Source organism: Ambystoma mexicanum, chromosome 4p (assembly GCF_040938575.1).
Source record: "Ambystoma mexicanum isolate Mex_15411 chromosome 4p, UKY_AmexF1_1, whole genome shotgun sequence".
Taxonomy (NCBI): domain Eukaryota; kingdom Metazoa; phylum Chordata; class Amphibia; order Caudata; family Ambystomatidae; genus Ambystoma; species Ambystoma mexicanum.
Window position 1 is genome coordinate 1,180,137,532 of NC_090927.1, and position 20,384 is coordinate 1,180,157,915.

The 20,384-nt window shown below is 45.0% G+C and overlaps 1 protein-coding gene across 1 annotated transcript in view; it reads left to right on the forward strand.

Moving 5' to 3' along the window:
• LOC138452669 (putative nuclease HARBI1) overlaps nt 1–17,969 on the forward strand; it is a 546,510-nt gene extending 528,541 nt beyond the window's left edge. The window contains exon 5 of the mRNA XM_069605024.1: nt 16,823–17,969. The gene's annotated coding sequence lies outside the window, so the exon portion shown is untranslated. The remainder of the gene's footprint in view (nt 1–16,822) is intronic.
• Nucleotides 17,970–20,384: the final 2,415 nt, after the last annotated feature.

Here is a 20,384-nt window from a genome sequence, read left to right on the forward strand (position 1 = left end):
GACACACTCCGGTGTGTCGTGTTGCGCCATGCTGTGCAGCCCTGCTCTGGAAGCGTGGCGATTGTATTTTGCCACATTGGATCCACGGGCAACTCGAGGCCTTAACAACATGGCAGCCACCTGCTCCCTACATCAGCCAGGCACCCCTGAAACCCAGTGAGCTGCCTCCTGCAGCGTGATTGGGCAAAGCAGCCTTCTTCTGGCCAATCTGGGCACCAGTAGGCTTCAGCCGGCGCCCGACTGAAGGCCCACATCTAAGGTCCTGCCTGAACCTGCCAGAGCTGGGTGGGCCCCCAGTCCCTGCCCTCTACAAACAATAATACAGCCTCCCTTGTACATCATGCTTCACCATGAACTTGGACCGTTCTATCGTCACACTCTTTACTGCTCCTCATTTGAGTGATGGCTGAACTATCCACTGGCTTCTCATCCTATCACCTTTATCTATAACTGTACTTGTCCTTCTCTGCCTTTCCTCCTTAGCCATTCTACTTTCTCATCCCATTCTGTGCCCCACAAATGAACATTCTTTTTCTTAGGGTCTTATCTTTCACTGCACCACTTCCTGCATTGTATCTCTGAACCATTTTAAAAATTGTATCTAGGTGGGTGTGCTTTATATCTTGCATCCTTTTGTGCACTGCATTCAATTGTGATCCATTTTAAAATCGTATCTGGGTGTGTGTGCTTTACATCTGGCATCCTTTTGTACACTGCATTCAACTGTGATCCATTTTAAAATCGATTTTGCACCCCAACCTATTTCTCTGCATTCGTGCCCTCCTAACTACTAGGCCACCTTGGAGTACGAGCCAGGACTGTACAATGCAGCACCCCCCTTTTTACTTTGCTTCTGTCATCTATTCTCTGCCACTATGATGACGTTCACCATCTCTCCTATCTTATCTAACTGCTACACTATCACCTATCCTCCCTCTCTCACGAGGTCTGGGAGGAAAAAACACAAAAAAGACATCCTGAGTGCAAACCCAGGTCTTCCCATCGCAGACACCTATGTCAGCGCATCTTCCAGAGAGGTATTCACGGATATTCTTTTCTCTGTCCCCTCTCCAGATCTATGTACTCCTCATCGAATCTGTACCGTCTCCCCTTTCACATGCTCTCCCATTAACGGTGATACCAAGTGAGAAGTCCTCTTGGCTGGCTTCTCATCATCACGTTGCATCATTAATGTCTACCACACAGGCACTATCCTGGTTCAGGGACCTGAACCCAACTTCCTTCTCTTTGACTGGTTCAAGCCGTCCCTCATTAACTTCCTCCCATCTCCTGCCTCTCCCTCTACAAGTCTCTCTGTCCATGCCCCTCAGAAAACGTTCAAAGGCAGAGACCTCCTCCACCTGGCAACTCTTAACGCCCCCTCAGCCAACAAACACTCTGCTGAGATCTGCCTCCTTCTTGAAAACACTGACCTCAACATTCTCGCTCTTACTGAGACTTGCTTCGTTGCCTGTTCAGTCACTGCTTTTGACTCCCTCCTCCCTTATGGCTTCAAGAAAATTACCAAGCCTCCACCTCACCTTGCTGGTGGTGGGTTTGCCTTAATCTTCCCTGAGTTGGGTACTTCTTCGATTTTACCCACCCAGCTCTATGCTTCCTTTGAGAGCCTTGTGTGCAAGCTAGTTATCTCTGCCTCCTCCACCCTGACCATTGCTACCATTTACCGGCCTGTAGGCACTACCACACTCTTTCCCTCTGAATGGGCTGATTTCTGTTCTTCCTTACTTTCAACCACCTACAATCTCTTCCACTTGGGTGACTTCAACATCCAATTGGACTCCCCTGTCACAGCATCCACTCTTTTCATTGACCTCTGCACCTCCCTATCCCTCTCCATTCTGGTCCAACCCACTCGGCTGGACACACTCTGGATGCCCTGATCCACTCTGACCTCTCTCTCTCCCGCCCTCTGGTCACCCCTCTCTCTTGTTCAGACCATTCTCTCCTTTCCTCCCACCTGGGTCCCTTCGGCCCTCTGACCGCACACCCAAAAGCCCTGCCAACCTCGCTCATGAACATCTTCCCAATGAAACGATTGACAGCTGCTGCCTTTGCTTCCACCTTCATCCACCCTTGTCCCCCAACCTCAGACTCTACCACTGACTGTGCTCTCAGTAACTTCAACTTGGCCATCACCAATACTTTTGACGTTCTTGCCCCAGTCATGAGGATCTGCCTGAAACCCACCTCTATGTGCCACACCTGGTACGACTCCGAACTTGCAGTCCTGAAAAGGAAAGTGCAGAGCGGCGGAACGGAAGTGGCAAACCCCAGGCTCACCCTCTGACAAACTGGCCTCCCGCCTGCTCGCAAGGCAATACAGACTCTCCATCTGTGCCATGAAAAGGGCCCACGTTTAGGCACAGGTATCTGGTGCATCCAACAACACAGCTGAACTTTTCAAAATCTGCAGGGAACTAGCTAACCCTTCTGCAGTCTCCTCCTCCCCTCTTCCTTCCGAGGCCTCCTGCAATGCCCTGGACACACACTTCACCACAAAAACTGAAGACATCCTGAACACCCTTGTTACTCACCGGCCCAACCCATCACACACCCCCTTGCCTCCCTTGGCCCCTCACTGTCCTACTTCCTCCCTCTCTTCCTTCGCCCCTGTCACACCTGAAGAAGTTACCAGAGTTGTCCACTCCATGAAGTTCTCATCCAAACACGGTTCCCCTTGCTCTTCCATAACCATCAAGGACTACATTGGCTCTCGTGCACCCGCACTCGCTGATTTCTGCAACCACTCTTTTGCCACTGGATCTTTCCCCTCCTTCCTCAAGCCCTCCCTGGTGTGCCCTCTCCTGAAAAAAAAACTTCAGCAGACCCTACCTGTCCAGCCTATTACCACCCTATTTCCATCACCCCCTTCCAGGGGAAACTGCTGGAGAAGCTGGCCTTGCCCCAACTCCCGCACACTGAATGTGTTGGTGGTCTCCACGACCATCAATCTGGATTACAAGCATTCAGAGGCATGGAAACTGCTCTTCTGAACACCTTTCAAGAATTGCACATCCCTGGACTTCACCTCCTCAACTGTCCCCATCCTACTTGTTCTCCCCTCTGCCTATGACACAGTCAACCACTCCATCCTCATACAAAGGCTCCACAATACCCTTGATATCTCAGAAAGGGCACTGGACTGGCTGACCTTCTTTTTAACTGACCGCTTCTGCCAACTCATCTTGGGCACCTTCTCCTCTCATACTTCATTCTCCACCTGCGGTGTCCCCCAGGGTTCTATCCTCTCCTCTTGGCTCCTTAAAATCTACCTTGCTCAGCTAGCACTCCTCATCTCCTCCTTCTCTCCCAACGACCAGTGTTACGCAGACAACACACAACTCTTTTTCAAACTAACTGCTGACCCTCTTTCACCTTCCACCATCCCTGACTGCCTATCTGCCATCATGTCCTGGTGCACTTCCAACGATCTCTGTCTTAATGCCAGCAAAACTGAGATCCTTCCCATTGGGATCCCTGCTCCCTCCTTCTTCCCCTCACTCTGGCGTTCCTCCATGGGCTCTCCCCCAGCTCCTAGTCATCTTCAACTCCTCTGTCTCCTTCCTCCTTCACACTCAGGACATTGCCAAGAAGTCCCACTTTCAGCCTTTCCTTCTAAAAGGAATTCTCAATGTTCTCATTTTCCCCCAGAAGCTCAATGTTATCCGAGCCCTGGTTCTCTCTAGGCTTGACTACTGCAATAGCCTCCTCATAAATCTTCCTTCTTCCACTCTACGACCCCTACAGCTAATCCAGAATAGGGCAGCGAGACTTATCCTTGGCTGTAAGCCCAGGGACCGCATCTCTCCTGACCTAAAATGTCTTCACTGGCTCCTGGTTGCTGCACAGATTAAATTCAAATCCCTCTGCATCATCCACAAGGCTGTCTGGGGCCGGGGATCACTCTATCTGCAACTCTCTCTAACTAAATAGTCTCCCTCTAGACCTCTATGTTCCTCTGGCACCAATTATTTGTGTGGAAAGCGTTTCACTAAACAGAGGGTAGGAGGTTGATCGCTTTCCTCAGCTGGCTCCCCCCTATGGAACAGCCTCCCCTTCCCTCTGGACTTTCTTAAATTCCGGAAGCTCCTCAAGACTTTCCTCTTTACCTCCTCCTCCCATTCTTCTCTCCTCTGCTAATCTCACAGTTGCTGTGATTGGTGTCCTGGGCCCTTATGCATCCTCGCGGCCCTTGACCGCCCACACCCAATTGCCCCAACTTCTGTCTATCTTCAGCACTTGCCTCGGCACACCCTCTGGCCTGGAGGCTCGCACTTTCCACTCAAAGCAGCTCCAGGCCGTGCAATACTTACCGTACCTTGGACCTCATCTCTGGCTCAACCACGAGCATGGACATCCCTGCACCTACTCCCACTGCCCTCTTCCTTGCTGCTCTTGCACGTTCTGAATACTCACAAGGCATAGTAGGCCCATCCTTTTTGTCCCCTCCACTGTATTTAATGTTTTTTTGTGTTTTTAATGTGTTTCCTTCTCATGTTCCCTCCCTGTTGCCCTGTGGGTGCTTTGAAACAAAATGTACTTACTGTATAAGCGCCTAACAAGCGAACAATAAAATAAATTAAATAAATAAATAGTTTCATGCATTGGTTAGGACCTGCACATATTGTGCATGAGTTGTACATTCAATATTTTAGCCAGCATTTGTGCACTATACATCACACATTACCATAAATACGTGCGCACAGGGAAAGACCCTGGATAACTTTACGCCATGCATGAGCCAGGCACAGTTTTCCTGATTTGCTTCTGTTTATCATCTCACTGCCAAGACGCAGAGCTCTGGTTTGCTAAGATTTCTAACCCCCCTGTACCTACTGTCTTCCATCTCCCTCTCCCAAGACACGGTACCGTTTTTGGCAATGCATACTCTCTTCTTTTTTTGTGCCAAAAATCGCTGCCTGATGAACAATATTTGCAAACGATATACTATTAACAGATATTTGTTCATCCTCACTTAAACTGAGCAGGGACTCGGAGAATCAACGGGGTGTCAGGCTTCACCATTAACCAGCAGCTACCTCTCCAGGGAATGCAAGCTAGTATATATCATTCTAAAAATCTGAGATGACCCCTTGTACATTTTTTGTGACCCATTGGGATCATTCTCAAAAATAAGCGCAAACAACAAAAGTGCAAAGGATGCACATTTTTTCATATTTGCTCATTGCTGGAATGCGCAGGCCATCTTATTCTATATTCAGGACTGGTTAGCTGTTTAGGAGATGGAAATGCCAGTCTGATAACCCCAGTTTAAAGCGCTGCGGTCAAACTTTAAGAAATAATCCTGGGCGGGTCAGAAAGGATCCTGTCACGATTTGCGCCCTCCTCCTCTGCCTGTTCCCAGCGGTTTATGGGTGGCCCTCCTGTCTAGGCATTTAAAAGCACATCCTGTTTGTGAATTTGGGTTGCGCTCTGTCCACATATGCGCCTTTACATGTTCAAATGAGCAAAGTTGTGAAAAAGGGCAACTGAATGAAAGCATCTAACAGGAACTCATTCAGACGGCCTTTGAGAACGGGCCTGGTACTTTTTTTTGGTGCAAGTGAAGGGATGCGCTAGCGCCAAAAAAGGTTCTGAGAATCTGGCCAAGAGAGTTGTTGTCACATAAGTATGTTGGAATGGCACCTTTTGGCATGCAGAGTTAAGCATAGATCTTAAAGGCAGTCAGTGTCAAGCTACCCAGTCCCTCTAAGCTATAAACCAGGGTTTACAATCTCCCAAGTCCCTGCAATTTTGAACCCTGTATTGCGGACATGTCACAGAAATGTAAAATTGTACATACACTTTTATATCCAGGAGCCTTTCGTGACAGCATACAAATGAATGCGACATAACACTAAAAACAATTGAAATGAAGTGGGGCAAAACATGGCAAGTATGAAACCTTAAGGTTCAGTGTGCTATACAAAATCCACCCAAAGATTAAGTCATGTCACAGGAATGAAGTCCACGAGATCCGGCTAAGCTCAATAATGCAGTGTTACAGGGTCTATTACAGGGACGTCATTTCACCAAAATGCCAGGGGCAGCGGAAGTGACATCACACGACCCTTGACCTCTGATGACATCACAGGAAGTGATGCCATTGGACACCACCCTGAAATGACATCACGGATAGTGATGGAACACAACCTTTTAAACCTTTACAAAACTGGAAGTGGCATCACATAGCTTTGTTCCTGCGAACATTACGAAAAGTATGGTTACAATATCACTGTAATCATATGATATACATTGCATACAAGAATGGATCACCATATGGATCGTTAATATCAGTGTGTATAGGCGCATATTACCAAATTACTGTGAATGCAAGCAGACGTCCAAGGCCAAATGTGTTATCATTTACCACTTATGCTTAAGTTCTTTAGTTTATATAGAACAAATATACATACACTATCACCCAATCTGTGTTGGTAATCAGGTATCAACCTCAGATGGATGAAAGGCTGAGTTGGCCTCACCGCGATTCAAACCTGCAGATCATACACACATCGCAGCAGCGATCGCTCAACCCACTGAACTATTTTACTGGTCATGCCGATCTTATCGGCTATAGTCAAATGAGCAGTTACATGTCTGAATGTTCTCAAAGTCAGAAAGCAAATTACACTCTTTAGTGGATACCATTAAACTGGTAACTGAGATTTAACAAGAGGCCAGTTCATCTGCAGGTCTGGCGCATAAGTTACCACATGTCAAGCCTGCATTGATCTACGTTACAAGCTTGAGAGGCTGGCAAAATGCATACCATTCGAAGGGTTCATAACTGTACTCTGGGCACTCGTTACCTCATACATGCAAACACAGATCCTGAACAGCATGCCAGGAAAGATAGACACATTACAACAAAGCATTCATTGTGGCACAATGAAATCAATGGCCACTTAATGTGCTATGGTCAAACATTTCTACACTGTACACAAGCTTTTTGGCACAAGGATTTTGTCAAGTGACCAAGGAAACCGAGATGGAATGTCTTGTTATGATTGTAACAGAGACAATGGCAAAGAAAAACATGGTATACTGCAACTTGCGAAAAGCAAAATGCATATTCCGAAATGGATGCTTAGTCTACTCTAAATGCTTTTTGGAAGTTTTTGTTTGCATTGTGAATTTGAGGTGTTTAAGAACAGACTTCATCCCCCCCCACCCTCTCCACCCCCCCACCCCCCCTCCCGGTGACTCGCCCCCTGAAGTGTGCCTGAAATAAACCTTTAATGAGTCTAGCAATTATTATACAGAATTCCAGAAAGATACATTATTTGTTATTGCAATTCTTTCTTATTTAGGGTAATTGTGCAGAGTTATCCTTGTGAAACCACCTTTTTTTTTTAGAGATGCCCGAACAAGAAAGCCCTCCACTACAGAAACAAAGAGCCAAATGGCGCTGGCCACAGACCAGGAGCTTCAATTAGGGTAGCAAGGGAGATCACAGGGATTGCAGTTGCAACCCTGGTGACCCCCAAATGACATCCCTGAAAGCAAATAATGTAACCGTTTCAAGCCTGCTGCATTAAAAAATACTGCTAACTCATCTCACTTTGTCTCTCCGACATTGACTTATTCATGCTCCGTACTGTCGGAGGCTGGAAGAAGCACACATTACAGAGATTCACATTACAAATGTGGAAAAAGCCAGAGGCAATGGAAAGTATAGTAAATAAAAAAAAAGACAGAAAGAGTGAAGGCTGGTCTCACTGACGTTAGACCTTCAATGAAACACCATTGTGTTTTACATAGACCGCCCTCCCTTCCCCACCTCCATCATTGTTACCGATACCCGTTTAGTCTTTAGTCCTGATCACACAACCTAATGCTAGTGATTTAATGGGGCACATTCGGAGTCAGTGGTGTGTTTTCTTTTACCCCAACTTGGGGCTAATGCCCATAGTATAATTCCCTAAATTATTGGATGTCTGGTTCACTGTTGAGACCACTACACAATCGACCCTGAAGCATATATCTTCATGCTTGTGTCTCCATTCTAATGATGACGTGGAGTATCTGAATCACTCTGTTATTTTATCTGCTTTGCACATGATGCAAAGATTGCGTTTCTTGGGAGGATAGCGCAGTGGCAACGTGCTGGCCTTGGAAGCAAGACTACACGGAACAATACAGGTTCAATCCCTGGGTCTGCCCTTCGAAACCTCTGGGTATTAAGCGCGTAATAAATAACATATCATATGATAACGACATTCAGCTTGTCTCATTTTTTTTAAAGAGGAAATTGTATGAGAGTAGTCCTGCTCTGGATGTTACATTTAAAACTCCTTTGTCAGTTTCCATGACCCTCCAAGTCGTAGAGACTTTAAGGCATTGTGGTTTTGATGTTTATCTCACTCTTCCTAAATACTTTTTTATGTGGATTGAACAACGGTGCCTTGATCCCTCTTCTGCCCACACATTTGGATACGATTATGGACCAAATCCTCTAGCATTGAGTGTGGGGCAACACGCAAAGCTTGTCCGTGTAGTGCTACTATAGAAATAGTCCAGAGATCACCCAAGATGCAAGACAGTCTTGGGAGTACCTTTCCTAGGCCCTATCCAGACAAAGATCTTGGTTCATCCTGGATATGTTTGCTCCACTCTGGAGCTGAGCTCAGGCCCCGGAACATCGCTGTCTCTCTACAGAGCCTACTTAATACTTAATGAACAATTTCTAAAGTTTTTGACATGGTTGGAGTGTTGTTCCAGGAGAGTTAATAAACTGTTTCACTCCCTACGTGTCAAAACGACAGGCCCTTTAACGGACGATCCTGATATTGGAATAACTAGGGGCAGTAAACATGCAATGTTTTAGGCACAACTTCAGAATAACTTTGTTTGCAGCCTCTAGTAACTTAAAAAAGTACCCTAAAAAAATCTTTGAGCAATTAATGTGCATTAGCCCGGACCGACTCAGCATGATGTCCTTTTTAATGAAATTAAGGGACTTTTTGAAAGTGCTAATGGGAATCTCTCCAACTGAGGATATTTTACTGTGTTGTTATTTTCACATCAAAGTAATTCTCTCGAGGAACTCTGGAACATTCCTCATCTAATCTGCTGTTGGGCTTATTGACACAGATGCGTCTTTCCAACCCGGCCCCCGATGAGTTTGAGAGATTTACCAAGAGTTATTACGACTAGAATCTGAGCAATGCCCTGCAGCCTTCCTATGACTTGAGTCTCTCTCAGTCAAGCAATACACATGTTTACATCCTTGTTAAAGTATTTTTTTAGTGATGACAATGGCACTAACGTTCTATTCTAATTTCCATCTAAGTCTCTACCAAAAGACTATACTGCAAGTTATTTGAATTTCATTGGCATTCAAAAATACCTCACATATTTTTTAATATTCCTTGTAAGTGTGCTAGACAGATGTCATTTACATTTTAATTTGTTTGGTGTATGGGAGAAAATTCAATACGTGGGAAAGCCTGAAGACTATGCAGACTGCGTGTGGAATTGCCATAGAAACTTTTTAGTTTTTGCAATGGGGTGCTAAGTGACATCTTTAAGCCAAAACGATTGTATTTGAGCTCAGATGAGAGGGAGATGGGATGTGAGAAGAGACAGCTTGTGGGTGTTATTTGGTTATTTACCCACCCATCGATGGCTCACGGCGCAGCTAATCCCTATGGCCATTCCTCCCAAATAACTGCCTGTCCCTAATAGAACCACAACCCCTTGGGACCTCCTTCAGCTAGCTCTATCAAGCAATAACATAAAACGTTGTGAAGTATAGGGCCTCTGCCAGTGTCATTTAAAAGCAGACTTCTGAGAGTGAACGGCTTAATTACAGCAGTAAATGCACTTCTCGTTAAAAAAGATGTCCTAACCAAGTATGCCTTGAGCCACTTGATTTAAAAGCAGCATGTGTGTCCTTGCATGTGTTCCTTGCAGCGAAGTACTGTTAAAAACAAGCCTTGAGAAATCCAACAGTTTGGCTTGAGTATATATATATGTATTAGATAGGAATCTGCCAGGCACAACAATCATGTACCCAGCTACCCATACCATATTCCAGCTGTTGCCATTTTATGGCTAGGCCGTACCATCATGGCAGTGTCTGGCAAATGCTTATCCAATGCCCCCACAAAGGCCAACATGGTCAGCTTTGCCGAAGCTTCATTTAGAATGTTTTAAGGTATGATCTGATAGGTTATTTATAGCGTGCTTAATACCGAGCGAACGAACCTGTGTTGCTTCGTGTTGTCTTGCTTCCAAGGCGACCACGTTGCCCCTGAGCTATCCCCCCGAGCTAGGTGATCTCAGACCATCTTTACACACTATCTTGAAATGTGCCTTATACGCTTTCGGTAAAGCAGTGATAACCCTCGTGATTGCATCGACTATGAGTTTAGCACTTTCTGTGGTGAAAATATGAGAGTCTATTGAGGTAAGGATCACTGGCTATTATAATCAATTTCTTGTTGAATTCAGTGTAATTTTTAACCATGATTTTAGTCTACAGTTTTTGTTATAAACCACATGGGCACTAAAAAAAACTTCAAATCGTAACAACAGCATGCCATAACAACGGCCTGGTATGCCGAAAACGATGCTATGGTCCCTATTATTCGCGAGGTTTACGTTGGATGGCACGCGGCTTGCAAGAGCCTCTGCACAGCAGACACCCTGACAACGTCAGAGGACTGCACAGAAAAATCTAGTAACGAGCACAAAGAGAATGTTATTGTCCTACGTCTATGGAATAGTCTCATTGCGAGCTTCCTCGCGCTGGGCCCAGAACAATGCGCTTGATGCCACATGTGATAAGCATCATGTCGGTAGAACACGCTGTCATACCTCAGCGGCCTGGAAACAGATGACATGTTAAATGACTCTGGAGATTGCCCCCTTATTATCCCAGGTTTCCTGTCGGTTGGCTGCACAATCGTTTATTTCTGCTCTTGTGTTCTGGCGCCGCAAGGCCTGCTGTCTCCACCAGGCCTGCTGTCTCCACTGTCCATCCGATGCTTCCTGCGCCAGGGAAGGCTGCTTCCTGCGCCGGCGCTCTGACGAGGCCGGCCGCCATATTAGTCTGGAATGGCGCAGTTAGAGGTTACCTGCGAGCATTTAGCAGCACGGTGTCCGGGATGCCACAGCCAAACCATGGCGTTCGCACAAAAGAAAGTCTCTCTTTCTCTCTCTCTCTCTCTCTCTCTACATATATGATATGCAACGGTCAAAGTTTAAGTAAAAATATTACCCTGTTGAGTACTTCCTCCCAACTTCCTATATTGCATTTTGAAATAACATGATTTGGTGAATTGTATTACTGCTGCTGGAGAGGTATATTTTCTTTTCCTCTGCCATTATCATCCTTGTGGCACACACACAGAAGCACACAGACATGCACAGTAATAATGTTCCATTTGCCTTGAAAAAACGAAATTACTTTTTAAAACTTTTTTTCGCTTCTCCATAAGAATAGAGGAAGGGGTGGGGGTGGGGGGGCACAGGGTAGCTTTAGAATTTCTAGTGCTCAGCAATTGATAGGCTGCCAGCCAGGGCTGTGATCTCATTGAGACAAGTGTATGCAACTGACTGGGGCACCACATGCAAGGCGGTTGTGTAAACTAGGTATACCAGAGGGCAGAGGTTCATGCTACACAATCAACGTTCAGCAGAGTGCCCAGGGCCCAATGAACCCTCCCCTGGTAATGATGGAGGACTCAGCCAAGGGCAAGTTAGAACGGTCCTTTATTTTCCATAACAGACAGGGATCATACTAGAAAACCAATTTCCAGCAATCACAGCTCCAGAGCCAATGTCATGTATTTTGTTAGCAAATGTCATCACAACTTAGAACCATTCCCCCAAAAACCTAAGAGCCCATTTTATTGGGTGGCTGGGGTAGTAGTGCATATAGAAGACACCTATAGATGTTTGCTAAATTGTTCTTTGCATGTCAGGTGGTCTCACCTGAGACTTCCCCAAAAACGATCTCTTACATTGTTGCAGGGTCACAGGACATCCATTGGCCCTTGCCCATTACCCGCCACCATAGGATTTGTGTTCCCTGATTGACTGGAGCGGGTCTCCTCAGGCCTGGGACCCTGCTCTGTTCTCAGCACTCTGTGTACCTTCTCAAGGTGCTGAGAAAGACATTCGGCCTCATTACAAATCAGGCGGTCCGGAAATAACGGTGGCGGTAAACCCGCCGACCCTGTTGTTTCCGGACCGCCTGATCCCGACTCTTGCAGGCGGTAGGTGATGTTCCCGCCAGGTTTGACCTGGCGGGTTTAACACCGGCCGCCTGCAGGTGGACGAGGAAACACTGGCAGCATTACGAGATGCTGCCGGTGTTTCCATGATCACCATTCACATTGAGTCCCACAGGACTCTATGGGAATGGGGATTAACACCATTCTGCCTCTGTGATTCCCGGAAAACCGGGGTTGTAATGCCCCGGTAATTCCAGGAATCACGGAGGCGGAATGGTAATACGAGTCCGACGGTAACCGGCGGTTTTACCGCCTCGGTAACCGCCGGACTCGTAATGAGGCCCATTGTCTCCCCATTGTTGCCACTGGTATAGCCAACTATCCTGAGAGAGTGCCTGCAAATGCAATGTTGTTAGACAACACATGTATCAGTCCTTGTCTTCTTTGTTGGGAACTGCTCCTCTTCCCACAGAGGGTATATGGCTCTGTGTTCAGCTCAGCCTGTGCCTTTTGGTCTGCAATTAGTGAGGATTTAGTCTTCTATTTTGGCAGGTGGCTCCCTGTTCCTTGAGCCAGGAATGTTCTGCTCGCCTCTTACCTTGGCTGCGAGCACCAGTTCTGAGCAGTGTGCTGTAAAATCTGTTTTCCTTCATCCCTTATTATGAGGCCTGTGGCTTCGTGTAACTCTACTATAGTTTTGCTATTATTTGTATATGTCTATATTGTACTGTTTTCCTTATGGGTTAGTGGTAGTTGACTTTTCCACGTTCCTTATATGACCTGCTAGTTCCATATGGTCAGTTGCAATAAGCGGCTGTAAGATTGCTCTGCATCTCTTGCTTTCTTGCGTTTCTGCGTTTTTGCTAATGAAAGAAAATAGAAAAGACTTTCGACAGTGTGTGCATGGATCTGTACTCTATCTATAGAACTGTGTATGCATGTTCTTCATGTGTGCACATGTATGTCTGTGTAACTTTGTGCAGGGATGCAAGTTTGCTTTGTGGCTAATGTTACTATGTCGCGGTGTCTCTAATGATGACAGCACAGCTGAATAAGTATCGATAGTCAACCTGGTCCAGTGTTGAGGCACCTGTATCCGCGAAAAGGTCAGCCTGATAGGGTTTGAATGGTTGTCTAAGAGAATATCGACTCACATATGTAGAATTTATTTACTGGCCCTCCCAGGGGTAGGCGAAACAGTGACTGGGACCTCTTGTTTCTTAGTCTTCGGGCTGTCATGTGTATAGGGATCATGAGGGGCATTCCAGGGACCCTCTCTTCAGTTGCATGTGAGGGGTACTTTAAGAGGACAAAAATAAAGAAATCAATGCAAGGATGAGAACATTGCGCAGGGAGGGGTCATGGTCTGCTGATCCAATCTGCTGTTGCTGCCTGCCTACAACATTTGTGACTGTCCCCTTCCCACAGACTTCAGACTTATAAACTGCTGGAATGCAGGCACTGTCACATAATGCATATTGTACTAGCAAAACACCACGCAATTTATACTCATTACAATTTCTACATGCTGCCATATTGCATATGTTTTCATTTGCAAGGTCCCTAATGCTTCCGTTAGCATGGTTTGCAGTTTTGCATAATGTCTCTATTACTATAACATGGGTTGCAAGTTTCCAATTCCATATTCCTGCTGCACCTGCATTTTTGGAAATTCTATGATGCGCCATTAATTCTCCCTTTATCTTTAGCCTGTCCCAGCTGCTGATGTATCCCTGTAATAGAGAAATGCTTAAACATTTAATTTAAATGTATGGGGGTGGGCCTTTAATCACCTTAACCTAAAGCAGGCTCAACACTTAAGAAGCGAGTGTACATTTGATTGTAAAGTAAGTTTTTCATACCGTCGGCGAGGTGGGGCTAGATGATTCTGTAGAGTCAAATTAACCCTAGTCTCCTTGAACCAAAGAAGGTGACACATTATATACATTTTGGAAACAGTTAAAACACTCCATATATTTTATTACAAATCACCCCGCATGTATTTGGACAAAACCTATACAAAAGAAATCCAATCCTTTTCCACTTCCCCTGTTTTCATTGGTTACAGTTACCTTAACACCCATCTTTAGCTCAAGTTTACAACACGCCCTGTTTTAGGATTTGTCCATGGTAGGTTATGGCATCATCACATAGTTAGACATTTAAACATAAACATAATCAATTAAAATTTCATCTGGCCTGAGACCTTCTAACTCCAGGCGTGACTGCACATGGTTTTGCAAAGACACTTCAACAATATGGGGAGAAGGGGGTGGGTGGAGGAGAGCAAATACGTTTCCTGTGAACTGGTGATAACCATCTCACCCACCCAGACTGTCTGGCATAATTGGAACAATCTAATCTAAATGACTACCAATTCAACACACATGTCTCCATTTGCATCCTGAGAAAACAATTGAAACCCACGAAGTATCGTTCAACTCTGGCCTCAAGCTGCCCTTAACCCCAGGTTTATTGCTGGTCAAAAACAAATGGCTGAATCCCCTGAAAAATAAATAACAAGCTCCCATGCACTTAACAGATTACATTGTTCTTCTGCGATACTACCAAGCCATAAACAACCCTGGCCGATTGGCTGACCAGCTGCTTAATGTCATGGCTTGCTCATTACCTTTCCTTTGAGCACAAATCCTGCAAAACCAGTTTTCCCAGTCACTCAGAATTCACATTGCAAACCCTGACTACTGAGTTTAACCAATTTATGGAAAAAGCACACTGCATGTAGAGTTGTAAATTCCCCATGTATGTAATATAAAATCGTGCATGTTTTAAAAATGACTGCGTCCTCTTCACAGTGGTTTCTTTGTGACAAATCTTCTTCCTAACATGCACATTATGAAGCTCCTTGTTGCCCAGCTGCTAGGCACATCGTAGCACCCCTTACCCAGATTGTATTTATATTAAATTGGTGATTTTGACATTTATCTTGCTGCACGTGTGCAAATCTTCATTGTATCAACTTAAACACACAGCAACACTTAAAGTAACACATACCCTATTCTCATTATTTGGTATGCCGTTACAAGTGAACGTGTCAGTGGGAGACCACAATTCCCTCTCTTTGACTGCTTTAAAGAATGTCAGGTGCCACAGACCTTCTTGCCATTTAATGAAGAGGTGGGGCGGACAGGCGAGGATCCATTGGTACCTCTCCATGCAAGCTGTAATCAACCTGCTCTGAGTTATTATGCAGAGGACGCCCTCCAAGCTTGTAGCTGTACAGTCCACTGCAGCCACCCGTAGAAGCAGAAGAAGGACCTCCCAGACTAAATCATTCTTGAAAGCTTGCTATGTTTACAGCACTTTTCACACATGTACAAGCAAACATCAGAAATATTTTTTGGAGGATGTATGAACATTGCTGTGCAAAATAAATGCACTATAATGCTATGTATAAAGTCTAAGGCAATTATTGTGAAGCCCCAATAAAAAATTACATGGGGCACAAAGTGTGTGAGGTTTGTCATTAAACTATGCATTCATTCATGATCCCACAAGCCAATAGGTAAAGATCATTCAGAAAACATATGTTTTGTTAACTGCATTTGTATTACAACATGGCAAAAACAAAGAGGTGATGGCTGGAAGGTTTAGACTGAATCTTAACCACTGGCATTGCTCTGGGCAACCCTCCAGGCCATCGTTCTTCACCTGCCAGGCCATTACAGAAGGGGAAAGACCATATGCAAATCAGGCTTGGTCCCACCCCAAAAGGGGCAGTCCAGCTTGAACCGCTAGGTCACATTCCTTCTGCACGAGACCACAAGCATCCCCAAACATGTTTCGCCCTTGTTGGTCCTCATCAGTGAGGAGTAGCTTGGGTCTCTAGGCCCAGCAGGCATGGGACCCACGTCTGGGCATACCCGTCCCACTCGGGGTGACAAAGCAAAAACAAATAGGTGATGGCTGGAAGGTTTAGACTGAATCTTAACCACTGGCATTGCTCTGGGCAACCCTCCAGGCCATCGTTCTTCGCCTGTCAAGCCATTACAGAAGGGGAAAGACCATATGCAGTAACAATTGTGGCATAAAAGGGATATGAGCCGGCTGAGGGGGATCCAGGGTGAAGAGTGAATCATGTAACTTGTGTGCTTGTAAGAGGAAAGGAACATTTCATTTATTTTGGTACATCGGGCCCTCTGCATCAAGAGACTTTGATAACTTAAGAAAGTTAGGCACAGAAGGCCCTGATGCTGGTAATGGAACTGGGTCTTCATGCCGAAGAAGGCCAAGAGTGTGCTATGCTCGAGTGTACCACCTTGTCCCGTGCGGAAAACGTGGAAATGGGAGGCCAATGTCCTGAACATCCTGACATATCATTTTGTGAACACTTCTTTCTTTTTCATGAACACTACCCCACACTATTTCTATTTAGCGGCAGGGATTGGCAATAGTTTCTTTTAGTATAGGCCCGTCTATTTTGACAAGACTCCACTAGGACTTCATTATTATTATTTGATGGTTGTAGCTTGTTCCCACCTGTAGATTTAGGTTTAGATTAGGCATTTATCCCACCCTTGTTAAAGTTCAATAAACACCCTTTAACTGTGGTCACTTGTGTCTGTCTTACTATTGATGCCTTGCCTTTCTTACAGGGGGCAGAGGAGAGAATTCCGATGCACAGGATATGGATTGGAAGAAACAGCAAACATGCAGGACCAGGAAGCATTGGCCGAGGCACTGAACATGTAGTCCGGGGTAGTGCAACACCATGAGACAGATGGGAACTGAGTGAGCAGAGACCTCAGACAGATGTGGCACTGGGGATACAGGTAAAGGCACAGGAGCGAGACTCTGGATGAACATCATGGGTGGCTTGGAGTTAAGAGGGGACATCCGTCTTGGAACATTGCAAGGGCAGGAGGAAATTGGAGCTGGCGAGCGGGAATTGGGCCCCTGAAGCATCAGGAGAAAAGGGAGGGCATAGAATATGCTAAAGGCAGCAGAGGTCAGGATCAAGGAGAAGAACCCTTAAAATAAATATATATAATATGTTAGAAGGTGTCTGGGGAGAATAGGGGTGTTCACTCTGGAAGGATAGTGGGCAACAGGGAGTACATGTGAACAAGAGTGCCAGACACTTTGCTGTATCGTGGTCCGCCATGCCTAAGTGCTGCAATGCTTCTAGGCACATCTCCTGCATGCGTGTCACTATCATTCTGCATGGAGGTTATCTAGAATCAAAAGACTTGTTTCTGAAGGCCATACACAACCTGAAGGGATGAAGAGAGGCTCTTAGAAAATAAAAAGTGGAAGGGAATTGCAATGTTTCCTGCTAAACATAAAGGAAATCGAATAAATCATTCAAAGATCCGCCCTTCGATACTTAGTTGTCAGAGACAGTTAATTATGTTGTGAAACGGCACAGAGAGATATAATAAGATCACGGTAGCCACTGCGTCCCCATTGACCAGAACTTGGAGATCATCCAGGACTGATGTCAGAACCACCTCAGCCCCACTGTCTAGTCTAAAACTGTCTTGAAAACACCCCAAAAGACTGTTTTTTTCCAAAACAAAGGATGAAAGTTGGTTAAACAGAGCTTCATTTATGTGGGTGTTTGCCAGGGCTTAATCATGGCACTTATTTCTGAGCCCCGGCACGTATTGCCTCAGACTCTGTTTGATTATGATGTGGTGTTTTGGCAACTTTAATAATGTAACTGCCAATCACATAATATTCACCTAAATGTAAATGGTGATTTTGTTTAAAGACACAATTAAAAATTTGTCTCATGTCAAGGTACAAAGCGTATGTTATTTTATGTGTATGTCGATTGGTATTTGTTAATCACACATCTACCGAGTAGTTCTGTCAACCACAATAAGCCGGTGGGATTTCCAGCTTTAACCACCCAATATATGTTGACCGCATGGTAGCAACCATTGATGGTGGCAACAGTAGGCAGGGAACTGCCCATCCTGATTTGTCATGACACGGGCACATATCTTTTTACAAATTAAGCTCTGGTTAACTACAACCCACTTTAATATATTTGCTGAAAGAGCTGGTGAGAAGTAGGTGTAACTTGACATATGCAAAGGGTCAATGGAAGGTTTCATCATCAAACGGGACCACTATAGCTGCTTTCATAAGATCTGGTATTGTCATGAGAGAGCTACTAAAAATGCTTCTCAGAACTGCTTTGAACATGTGAAAATGGCTTGCACTGTGATCTGTCGTATTTGCATTGAAGAGCTGCACAGGGGATATCCTAATAACTATAGTTTGGGAACAGGTTGCCTGAGAGCACATGTGCAATATGTTCCCCTACATTTTATTAAGAAACATACACACGCTGTTCCCTCCACCATACAAACATACTGATTCGCACAGAAACATACACAACATATGCGTGACACAAACACAAGCATAAGACCTCCTAAAAGTACTAAAGAAAATGAAATGTAGATACCAAAAGAGTTCCCCCACAAAAACAAACTATTCAAACCCAAAGAAAGCAAACAATGGAAAGGACCTTCCCCTTGCCATAAGTAAACAGCAAGTTCTCCAAGAGGGAGACATAGCAGCCAGTCCCATCTCCTCCAATGCAAGTCACATGGAGTTTCCTAATTGATCACACCACTTGAAGATACTTTGCACAACGCCTCTGCCATAAGCATGCAGCTACCGTTCACAGCAACAATTCAGTACGAAGGTGCACCCATAACTTCTATCCTGCTCTCGCTTACCCCCTCTTGACCACTTATCCCCACCCATGCACAGGCAAGGCATACATTATTTTTCAAAAATTAATTAGAAACATTTGCTAATAAAAGTGCTCTTGATTACCAAACAAACTTATTTGATTAGCAATGTTGTATTCATATTTTAAAAGTCACCAGAGGTTATTTATACCCAAGACACAAAATTAGCAACAATACAGCATTTTTGTGTACCACTGAAGTAAGACATTAGAGAGGAGTGTCTGTAAAACATAAAAGGTGAGGTGCATGAATGGAAACAAATAAGTAAATATAATCAAAACGGCTTTGAATTTTTTTTCAGTACAAGGCTCTGTGCATCTGGGTGCAGTCAGTGTTGCACAGGGCAGTTCCCTTGATATTGTAAAATAGACCCATCATTTGCTGTGTACATTTAGAAGTTTAAAAAAAACAAAAGTTCACAATGTTAAAGGAAAGTCTTAGCCTGAGACCAAGTACATAGGATGGTGTTGTGGCAGACTGGGTAATTGTCAACTTCGGGTGGACAAGATGGCCCTTGCATGTCATTGATATCAACTCTTTTCAATATAGTGTTAATTACCACTTTCGGTGTAGGGCAGGTCTTCTAACGGTCCTCAGGCCCGAGTCAGGTAAGCAAAAGCACAGCATTCCAGCCCAGCGTATCCATGAAAGTGATATTTATCGCTATTAGCACTCAGAGCTGCCATCTGGGGTTCTTATACTTTGTTTTTAAGGGAACCAGGCTTTGGGTAATTCATCCTTCCCATATAAAGGCATTACCCATACATCCACAAATGGAAATTAGTATTTCCAGGACTTGAATGTGAGCAAGGAGCTGTGCAGGTGAGCGGGAATGGGTCAAGGTGTTGGATCAACAGTGGAGACTTGACCTGGGGCACCGCCTCCAATGAAAGGGTGAAGGCTAGGCACAGGTACAGCAGCCTGGCATGAAATGCAGGCAGCTACTTTCAGATTCTGCTCATGTTCCCACCCTCCGAATTGTCCAACTCTCTCCCACAGGTGCTAATATATAATGCATTCATAATCATAAAGCAAAGCCAGCTCTGGAGGCTAACTGCAGTGTAAAGTTTTGCAGTACCCCTGTAGATGTACAGTCTGGCTGGAACTATTGGTCACTACTTTGCATGAACTTGTAAGCAACTAAGCAGAATGGGTGGTGTAGCAGGCAGGAAATTGGGCAAACTAGGTGGAATATTAAGAGTTATGCGCCATCTCACTTTCACGGCAGCTGGTATAAAGCAATAGGTTGATAAGATAGAATGTCAAAGAGTTTGGGATCAGCTCATGGGTTGAGCATCAGTTGCACAGATACATGCAATTAGCAGATCACAGAACTAGGGTTGCCATGAAAAGCAGTTGGCCCTGTCATCATGTACATTTTCAGAAGTGTTCACTCGTCAATGTGATGCACTTTCCCCAACAAAATGAAATCTAGTTTACGCTATGAGAT